Consider the following 10,777-nt stretch of genomic DNA (forward strand, 5'->3'; position numbering starts at 1 on the left):
TAGGATTTGTCACTCCGATTGTCGGAGAGGTGTCTTTGGGCCCTCTCGGTAATGCACATCACTATAAGCCTTGCAAGCAATGTAGCTAATGAGTTAGTTGCGGGATGATGCATTACGTAACGAGTAAAGAGACTAGCCGGTAACGAGATTGAACTAGGTATTGAGATACCGACGATCGAATCTCGGGCAATTACATAGCGATGACAAAGGGAACAACATATGTTGTTATGCGGTTTGACCGATAAAGATCTTCATAGAATATGTGAGAGCCAATATGAGCATCCAGGTTCCGCTATTGGTTATTGACCGGAGACGTGTCTCGCTCATGTCTACATTGTTCTCGAACCCGTAGGGTCCGCATGCTTAAAGTTCGGTGACGATTTATATTATGAGTTTATGTGTTTTGATGTACCGAAGGTAGTTCGGAGTCCCTGATGAGATCGGGGACATGATGAGGAGTTTCGAAATGGTCGAGACATAAAGATCGATATATTGGACGACTATATTCGGACATGAGAAAGGTTCCGAGTGATTCGAGTATTTTTGGAGTACGGGGGAGTTACGGGAATTCACCGGGAGAAGTATTGGGCCTTATTGGGCCATACGGAAATAGAGGAGAGAGGCCTAAAGGAAGGAGGCGCCCCCCCTCTAGTCCGAATTGGACAAGCGGTGCAGCCCCTTTTACTTCTCCCTCTCCCCCTCTTTCCTTCTCTCCTACTCCGGAAAGGTAAGGGGAATCCTACTAGGACTTGGGAGTCCTAGTAGGACTCCCCACACTTGGCGCGCCCTCCTCCTAGGCCGGCCGCCACCCCCCTTGCTCCTTTATATACGGGGGCAGGGGGCACCTCTAGACACAACAATTGATCTCTTGATCTCTTAGCCGTGTGTGGTGCCCCCCTCCACCATATTCCACCTCGGTAATATCGTCGCGGTGCTTAGGCGAAGCCCTGCGTCGGTAGCATCATCAACACCGTCATCACACTGTCGTGCTGACGGAACTCTTCCGCAAAGCTCTGCTGGATCGGAGTTCGTGGGACGTCATCGAGCTAAACATGTGTTGAAATCGGAGGTGCCGTATATTCGGTACTTGATTGGTCGGATCGTGAAGACGTACGACTACATCAACCGCGTTGTGCTAACGCTTCCACTTTCGGTATAAGAGGGTACGTGGACAACACTCTCCCCTCTCGTTGCTATGCATTGAAGGAAATATGCCCTAGAGGCAATAATAAAGTTATTATTTATTTCCTCATATCATGATAAATGTTTATTATTCATGCTAGAATTGTATTAACCGGAAACATGATACATGTGTGAATACATAGACAAACTTAATGTCACTAGTATGCCTCTACTTGACTAGCTCATTAATCAAAGATGGTTATGTTTCCTAACCATATACATGTGTTGTCATTTGATTAACGGGATCACATCATTAGGAGAATGATGTGATTGACTAGACCCATTACATTAGCTTAGCACTTGATCGTTTAGTATGTTGCTATTGCTTTCTTCATGACTTATACAAGTTCCTATGACTATGAGATTATGCAACTCCCGTTTACCGGAGGAACACTTTGTGTGCTACCAAACGTCACAACGTAACTAGGTGATTATAAAGGAGCTCTACAGGTGTCTCCGAAGGTACATGTTGGGTTGGCATATTTCGAGATTAGGATTTGTCACTCCGATTGTCGAAGAGGTATCTTTGGGCCCTCTCGGTAATGCACATCACTATAAGCCTTGCAAGCAATGTAGCTAATGAGTTAGTTGCGGGATGATGCATTACATAACGAGTAAAGAGACTAGCCGGTAACGAGATTGAACTAGGTATTGAGATACCGACGATCGAATCTCGGGCAATTACATAGCGATGACAAAGGGAACAACGTATGTTGTTATGCGGTTTGACCGATAAAGATCTTCATAGAATATGTGGGAGCCAATATGAGCATCCAGGTTCCACTATTGGTTATTGACCGGAGACGTGTCTCGCTCATGTCTACATTGTTCTCGAACCCGTAGGGTCCGCATGCTTAAAGTTCGATGATGATTTATATTATGAGTTTATGTGTTTTGATGTACCGAAGGTAGTTCGGAGTCCCTGATGAGATCGGGGACATGACGAGGAGTTTCGAAATGCTTGAGACATAAAGATCGATATATTGGACGACTATATTCGGACATGAGAAAGGTTCCGAGTGATTCGAGTATTTTTGGAGTACCGGGGAGTTACGGGAATTCACCGGGAGAAGTATTGGGCCTTATTGGGCCATACGGGAATAGAGGAGAGAGGCCTAAAGGAAGGAGGCGCCCCCCCCTCTGGTCCGAATTGGACAAGCGATGCAGCCCCTTTTACTTCTCCCTCTCCCCCGCTTTCCTTCTCTCCTACTCCGGAAAGGTAAGGGGAATCCTACTAGGACTTGGGAGTCCTAGTAGGACTCCCCACACTTGGCGCGCCCTCCTCCTAGGCCGGCCGCCACCCCCCTTGCTCCTTTATATACGGGGGCAGGGGGCACCTCTAGACACAACAATTGATCTCTTGATCTCTTAGCCGTGTGTGGTGCCCCCCTCCACCATATTCCACCTCGGTAATATCGTCGCGGTGCTTAGGCAAAGCCCTGCGTCGGTAGCATCATCAACACCGTCATCACGCTGTCGTGCTGACGGAACTATTTCCGCAAAGCTCTGCTGGATCGGAGTTCGTGGGACGTCATCGAGCTAAACATGTGCTGAAATCGGAGGTGCCGTACATTCGGTACTTGATCGGTCGGATCGTGAAGACGTACGACTACATCAACCGCGTTGTGCTAACGCTTCCGCTTTCGGTATAAGAGGGTACGTGGACAACACTCTCCCCTCTCGTTGCTATGCATTGAAGGAAATATGCCCTAGAGGCAATAATAAAGTTATTATTTTTTTCCTCATATCATGATAAATGTTTATTATTCATGCTAGAATTGTATTAACCGGAAACATGATACATGTGTGAATACATAGACAAACTTAATGTCACTAGTATGCCTCTACTTGACTAGCTCATTAATCAAAGATGGTTATGTTTCCTAACCATATACATGTGTTGTCATTTGATTAATGGGATCACATCATTAGGAGAATGATGTGATTGACTAGACCCATTCCGTTAGCTTAGCACTTGATCGTTTACTATGTTGCTATTGCTTTCTTCATGACTTATACAAGTTCCTACAACTATGAGATTATGCAACTCCCGTTTACCGGAGGAACACTTTGTGTGCTACCAAATGTCACAACGTAACTGGGTGATTATAAAGGAGCTCTACAGGTGTCTCCAAAGGTACATGTTGAGTTGGCGTATTTTGAGATTAGGTTTTGTCACTCCGATTGTCGGAGAGGTATCTCTGGGCCCTCTCAGTAATGCACATCACATTGCAAGCAATGTAACTAATGAGTTAGTTACGGAATGATGAATTACCTAACGAGTAAAGAGACTTGCCAGTAACGAGATTGAACTAGGTGGGATACAGACGATCGAATCTCGGGCAAGTAACATACCGATGACAAAGGGAACAATGTATGTCGTTATGCGGTTTGACCGATAAAGATCTTTGTAGAATATGTAGGAGCCAATATGAGCATCCAGGTTCCGCTATTGGTTATTGACCGGAAACGGTTCTCGGTCATGTCTACATAGTTCTCGAACCCGTAGGGTCCGCACGCTTAAGGTTTCAATGACAGTTATATTATGAGTTTATGAGTTTTGATGTACCGAAGTTTGTTCGAAGTCCCGGATGTGATTTGACATGACGAGGAGTCATGAAATGGTCGAGACATGAAGATTGATATATTAGAAGCCTATATTTGGATGTCGGAAGTGTTCTGGGTGAAATCGGGATTTTACCAGAGTACCGGGGGTTACCGGAACCCCCCCGGGGGGGCTTAATGGGCCTACATGGGCCTTAGTGGAGAAGAGGAGAGGAGGCAAGGGCTGGGCCGCGCACCCCTCCCCCCTAGTCCGAATAGGACAAGGAGAGGGGGCGCCCCCCCTTTCCTTCCTCTCTCTCCCTCCCCTTCCCCCCTTCTCCTACTCTAACAAGGAAGGAGGGAGTCCTACTCCCGGTGGGAGTAGGACTCCCTTGGCGCGCCCCCTCCTAGGCCGGCCGCCCCCTCCCCCCTTGCTCCTTTATATATGGGGGCAGGGGGCACCTCTAGACACAACAATTGATCTCTTGATCTCTTAGCCGTGTGCGGTGCCCCCCTCCACCATAGTCCTCCTCGATAATATTGTAGTGGTGCTTAGGCGAAGCCCTACGACGGTAGAACATCAAGATCATCACCATGTCGTCGTGCTGACGTAACTCTTCCCCAACATTCTGCTGGATCGGAGTACGGGGATCATCATCAAGCTGAACGTGTGCTAGAACTAGGAGGTGCCGTAGTTTCGGTGCTTGATCGGTCGGGCCGTGAAGACGTACGACTACATCAACTGCGTTGTTCTAACGCTTCCGCTTTCGGTCTACGAAGGTACATGGACAACACTCTCCCCTCTTGTTGCTATGCATCACCATGATCTTGCGTGTGCGTAGGTTTTTTTGAAATTACTACGTTCCCCAACAGTGGCATCCGAGCCTGGTTTTATGCGTAGATGTTATATGCACGAGTATAACACAAGTGATTTGTGGGCGATACAAGTCATACTGCTTACCAGCATTTCATACTTTGGTTCGGTGGTATTGTTGGATGAAGCGGCCCGGACCGACATTACGCGTACGCTTACGCGAGACTGGTTCTACCGACATGCTTTGCACACAGGTGGCTGGCGGGTGTCTGTTTCTCCAACTTTAGTTGAACCGAGTGTGGCTACGCCCGGTCCTTGCGAAGGTTAAAACAACACTAATTTGATGAACTATCGTTGTGGTTTTGATGCGTAGGTAAGAACGGTTCTTGCTCAGCCCGTAGCAGCCATGTAAAATTTGCAACAACATAGTAGAGGACGTCTAACTTGTTTTTGCAGGGCATGTTGTGATGTGATATGGTCAAGATGTGATGCTATATTTTGTTGTATGAGATGATCATGTTTTGTAACCGAGTTATCGGCAACTGGCAGGAGCCATATGGTTGTCGCTTTATTGTATGAAATGCAAACGCCCTGTAATTGCTTTACTTTATCACTAAGCGGTAGCGATAGTCGTAGAAGCAATAGATGGCGTAACGACAACGATGCTACGATGGAGATCAAGGTGTCGCGCCGGTGACGATGGTGATCACGACGGTGCTTCGGAGATGGAGATCACAAGCACAAGATGATGATGGCCATATCATATCACTTATATTGATTGCATGTGATGTTTATCCTTTATGCATCTTATCTTGCTTTGATTGACGGTAGCATTTTAAGATGATCTCTCACTAATTATCAAGAAGTGTTCTCCCTGAGTATGCACCGTTGCGAAAGTTCTTCGTGCTGAGACACCACGTGATGATCGGGTGTGATAGGCTCTACGTTCAAATACAACGGGTGCAAAACAGTTGCACACGCGGAATACTCAGGTTAAACTTGACGAGCCTAGCATATACAGATATGGCCTCGGAACACGGAGACCGAAAGGTCGAACGTGAATCATATAGTAGATATGATCAACATAGTGATGTTCACCATTGAAAACTACTCCATCTCACGTGATGATCGGACATGGTTTAGTTGATTTGGATCACGTGATCACTTAGATGACTAGAGAGATGTCTGTCTAAGTGGGAGTTCTTTAGTAATATGATTAATTGAACTTAAATTTATCATGAACTTAGTACCTGATAGTATTTTGCTTGTCTATGTTTGTTGTAGATAGATGGCTCGTGCTGTTGTTCCGTTGAATTTTAATGCGTTCCTTGAGAAAGCTAAGTTGAAAGATGATGGTAGCAATTACACGGACTGGGTCCGTAACTTGAGGATTATCCTCATTGCTGCACAGAAGAATTATGTCCTGGAAGCACCGCTGGGTGCTAGGCCTGCTGCAGATGCAACTGACGACGTTAAGAACGTCTGGCAGAGCAAAGCTGATGACTACTCGATAGTTCAGTGTGCCATGCTTTACGGCTTAGAACCGGGACTTCAACGACGTTTTGAACGTCATGGAGCATATGAGATGTTCCAGGAGTTGAAGTTAATATTTCAAGCAAATGCCCAGATTGAGAGATATGAAGTCTCCAATAAGTTCTATAGATGTAAGATGGAGGAGAATAGTTCTGTCAGTGAACATATACTCAAAATGTATGGGTATAATAATCACTTGATTCAAATGGGAGTTAATCTTCCTGATGATAGTGTCATTGACAGAATTCTTCAATCACTGCCACCAAGCTACAAGAGTTTCGTGATGAACTATAATATGCAAGGGATGGACAAGACTATTCCTGAGCTCTTCGCAATGCTAAAGGTTGCGGAGGTAGAAATCAAGAAAGAGCATCAAGTGTTGATGGTCAATAAGACCACCAATTTCAAGAAAAAGGGTAAAGGGAAGAAGAAGGGGAATTTCAAGAAGAACAATAAGCAAGTTGCTGCTCAAGAGAAGAAACCCAAATCTGGACCTAAGCCTGAGACTGAGTGCTTCTACTACAAGCAGACTAGACACTGGAAGCCGAACTGCCCCAAGTATTTGGCGGATAAGAAGGATGGCAAGGTGAACAAAGGTATATGTGATATACATGGTATTGATGTGTACCTTACTAATGCTCGCAGTAGCACCTGGGTATTTGATACTGGTTCTTTTGCTAATATTTGCAACTCGAAACAGGGACTATGGATTAAGCGAAGATTGGCTAAGGACGAGGTGACGATGCGCGTGGGAAATGGTTCCAAAGTCGATGTGATCGCGGTCGGCACGCTACCTCTACATCTACCTTCAGGATTAGTTTTAGACCTGAATAATTGTTATTTGGTGCCAGCGTTAAGCATGAACATTATATCTGGATCTTGTTTGATGCGAGACGGTTATTCATTTAAATCATAGAATAATGGTTGTTCTATTTATATGAGTAATATTTTTATGGTCATGCACCCTTGAAGAGTGGTCTATTTTTATTAAATCTCGATAGTAGTGATACACATATTCATAATGTTGAAGCCAAAAGATGCAGAGTTGATAATGATAGTGCAACTTATTTGTGGCACTGCCGTTTGGGTCATATTGGTGTAAAGCGCATGAAGAAACTCCATACTGATGGACTTCTGGAATCACTTGATTACGAATCACTTGGTACTTGCGAACCGTGCCTCATGGGCAAGATGACTAAAACGCCGTTCTCCGAAACTATGGAGCGAGCAACTGATTTGTTGGAAATCATACATACTGATGTATGCGGTCCATTGAATATTGAGGCTCGCGGCGGGTATCGTTATTTTCTCACCTTCACAGATGATTTGAGCAGATATGGGTATATCTACTTGATGAAACACAAGTCTGAAACATTTGAAAAGTTCAAAGAATTTCAGAGTGAAGTGGAAAATCATCGTAACAAGAAAATAAAATTTCTACAATCTGATCGTGGAGGAGAATATTTGAGTTACAAGTTTGGTTTATATTTGAAGCAATGCAGAATAGTTTCGCAACCCATGCCACCCGAAACACCACAACGAAATGGTGTGTCCGAACATCGTAATCGTACTTTACTAGATATGGTGCGATCTATGATGTCTCTTACTGATTTACCACTATCATTTTGGGGCTATGCTTTAGAGACGGCCGCATTCACGTTAAATAGGGCACCATCAAAATACGTTGAGACGACGCCTTATGAACTATGGTTTGGCAAGAAACCAAAGTTGTCGTTTCTTAAAGTTTGGGGCTGCGACACTTATGTGAAGAAACTTCAACCAGATAAGCTCGAACACAAATCGGAGAAATGTGTCTTCATAGTATAACCAAAAGAGACTATTGGGTACACCTTCTATCACAGATCTGAGGGCAAGATTTTTGTTGCTAAATTCGGATCCTTTCTAGAGAAGGAGTTTCTCTAGAAAGAAGTGAGTGGGAGGAAAGTAGAACTTGATGAGGTAACTGTACCTGCTCCCTTATTGGAAAGTAGTTCATCACAAGAACCGGTTCCTGTGACAACTACACCAATCAGTGAGGAAGCTAATGATATTGATCATGAAACTTCAGATCAAGTTACTACCGAACCTCGTAGGTCAACCAGAGTAAGATCCGCACCAGAGTGGTACGGTAATCCTATTCTGGAAGTCATGTTACTTGACCATGGTGAACCTACGAACTATGAGGAAGCGATGATGAGCCCAGATTCCGCAAAATGGCTTGAGGCCATGAAATCTGAGATGGGATCCATGTATGAGAACAAAGTATGGACTTAGGTTGACTTGCCCAATGATCGGCAAGCCATCGAGAATAAATGGATCTTCAAGAAGAAGACTGACGCTGATGGTAATGTAACTGTCTACAAAGCTCGACTTGTTGCGAAAGGTTTTCGACAAGTTCAAGGGGTTGACTACGATGAGACTTTCTCACCCGTAGCGATGCTTAAGTCTGTCCGAATCATGTTAGCAATTGCCGCATTTTATGATTATGAAATTTGGCAAATGGATGTCAAAACTGCATTCCTGAATGGATTTCTGGAAGAAGAGTTGTATATGATGCAACCGGAAGGTTTTGTCGATCCAAAAGGTGCTAACAAAGTGTGCAAGCTCCAGCGATCCATTTATGGACTGGTGCAAGCCTCTCGGAGTTGGAATAAACGCTTTGATAGTGTGATTAAAGCATATGGTTTTGTACAGAGTTTTGGAGAAGCCTGTATTTACAAGAAAGTGAGTGGGAGCTCTGTAGCATTTCTGATATTATATGTAGATGGCATATTGTTAATTGGAAATGATATAGAATTTCTGGATAGCATAAAGGGATACTTGAATAAAAGTTTTTCGATGAAAGACCTCGGTGAAGCTGCTTACATATTGGGCATCAAGATCTATAGAGATAGATCAAGACGCTTAATTGGACTTTCACAAAGCACATACCTTGATAAAGTTTTGAAAAAGTTCAAAATGGATCAAGCAAAGAAAGGGTTCTTGCCTATATTACAAGGTGTGAAGTTGAGTCAGACTCAATGCCCGACCATAGCAGAAGATAGAGAGAAAATGAAAGATGTTCCCTATGCTTCAGCCATAGGCTCTATCATGTATGCAATGTTGTGTACCAGACCTGATGTATGCTTAGCAATAAGTTTAGCAGGGAGGTACCAAAGTAATCCAGGAGTGGATCACTGGACAGCGGTCAAGAATATCCTGAAATACCTGAAAAGGACTAAGGATATGTTTCTCGTTTATGGAGGTGACAAAGAGCTAGTCGTAAATGGTTACGTCGATGCAAGCTTTGACACTGATCCGGACGATTCTAAATCGCAAACCGGATACGTGTTTATATTGAACGGTGGAGCTGTCAGTTGGTGCAGTTCTAAACAAAGCGTCGTGGCGGGATCTACATGCGAAGCGGAGTACATAGCTGCTTTGGAAGCAGCAAATGAAGGAGTGTGGATGAAGGAGTTCATTTCTGATCTAGGTGTCATACCTAGTGCATCGGGACCAATGAAGATCTTCTGTGACAATACTGGTGCAATTGCCTTGGCAAAGGAATCCAGATTTCACAAGAGGACCAAGCACATCAAGAGACGCTTCAATTCCATCTGGGACCAAGTCCAGGTGGGAGACATAGAGATTTGCAAGATACATACGGATCTGAATGTTACAGACCCGTTGACTAAGCCTCTTCCACGAGCAAAACATGATCAACACCAAGACTCCATGGGTGTTAGAATCATTACTGTGTAATCTAGATTATTGACTCTAGTGCAAGTGGGAGACTGAAGGAAATATGCCCTAGAGGCAATAATAAAGTTATTATTTATTTCCTCATATCATGATAAATGTTTATTATTCATGCTAGAATTGTATTAATCGGAAACATGATACATGTGTGAATACATAGACAAACTTAATGTCACTAGTATGCCTCTACTTGACTAGCTCATTAATCAAAGATGGTTATGTTTCCTAACCATAGACATGTGTTGTCATTTGATTAACGGGATCACATCATTAGGAGAATGATGTGATTGACTTGACCCATTCCGTTAGCTTAGCACTTGATCGTTTAGTATGTTGCTGTTGCTTTCTTCATGACTTATACAAGTTCCTACAACTATGAGATTATGCAACTCCCGTTTACCGGAGGAACACTTTGTGTGCTACCAAACGTCATAACGTAACTGGGTGATTATAAAGGAGCTCTACAGGTGTCTCCAAAGGTACATGTTGAGTTGGCGTATTTCGAGATTAGGTTTTGTCACTCCGATTGTCGGAGAGGTATCTCTGGGCCCTCTCGGTAATGCACATCACTATAAGCCTTGCAAGCAATGTAGCTAATGAGTTAGTTATGGAATGATGCATTACATAACGAGTAAAGAGACTTGCCGATAATGAGATTGAACTAGGTATTGGGATATAGACGATCGAATCTCGGGCAAGTAACATACCGATGACAAAGGGAACAATGTATGTTGTTATGCGGTTTGACCGATAAAGATCTTTGTAGAATATGTAGGAGCCAATATGAGCATCTAGGTTACGCTATTGGTTATTGACCAAAAACGGTTCTCGGTCATCTCTACATAGTTCCCGAACTCGTAGGGTCTGTACGCTTAAGGTTTCGATGACAGTTATATTATGAGTTTATGAGTTTTGATGTACTGAAGTTTGTTCGGAGTCCCGGATGTGATTACGGACATGATGAGG

The sequence above is a fragment of the Triticum aestivum genome, chromosome 7B (genome assembly GCF_018294505.1).
Source record: "Triticum aestivum cultivar Chinese Spring chromosome 7B, IWGSC CS RefSeq v2.1, whole genome shotgun sequence".
In the NCBI taxonomy this organism is placed as follows: domain Eukaryota; kingdom Viridiplantae; phylum Streptophyta; class Magnoliopsida; order Poales; family Poaceae; genus Triticum; species Triticum aestivum.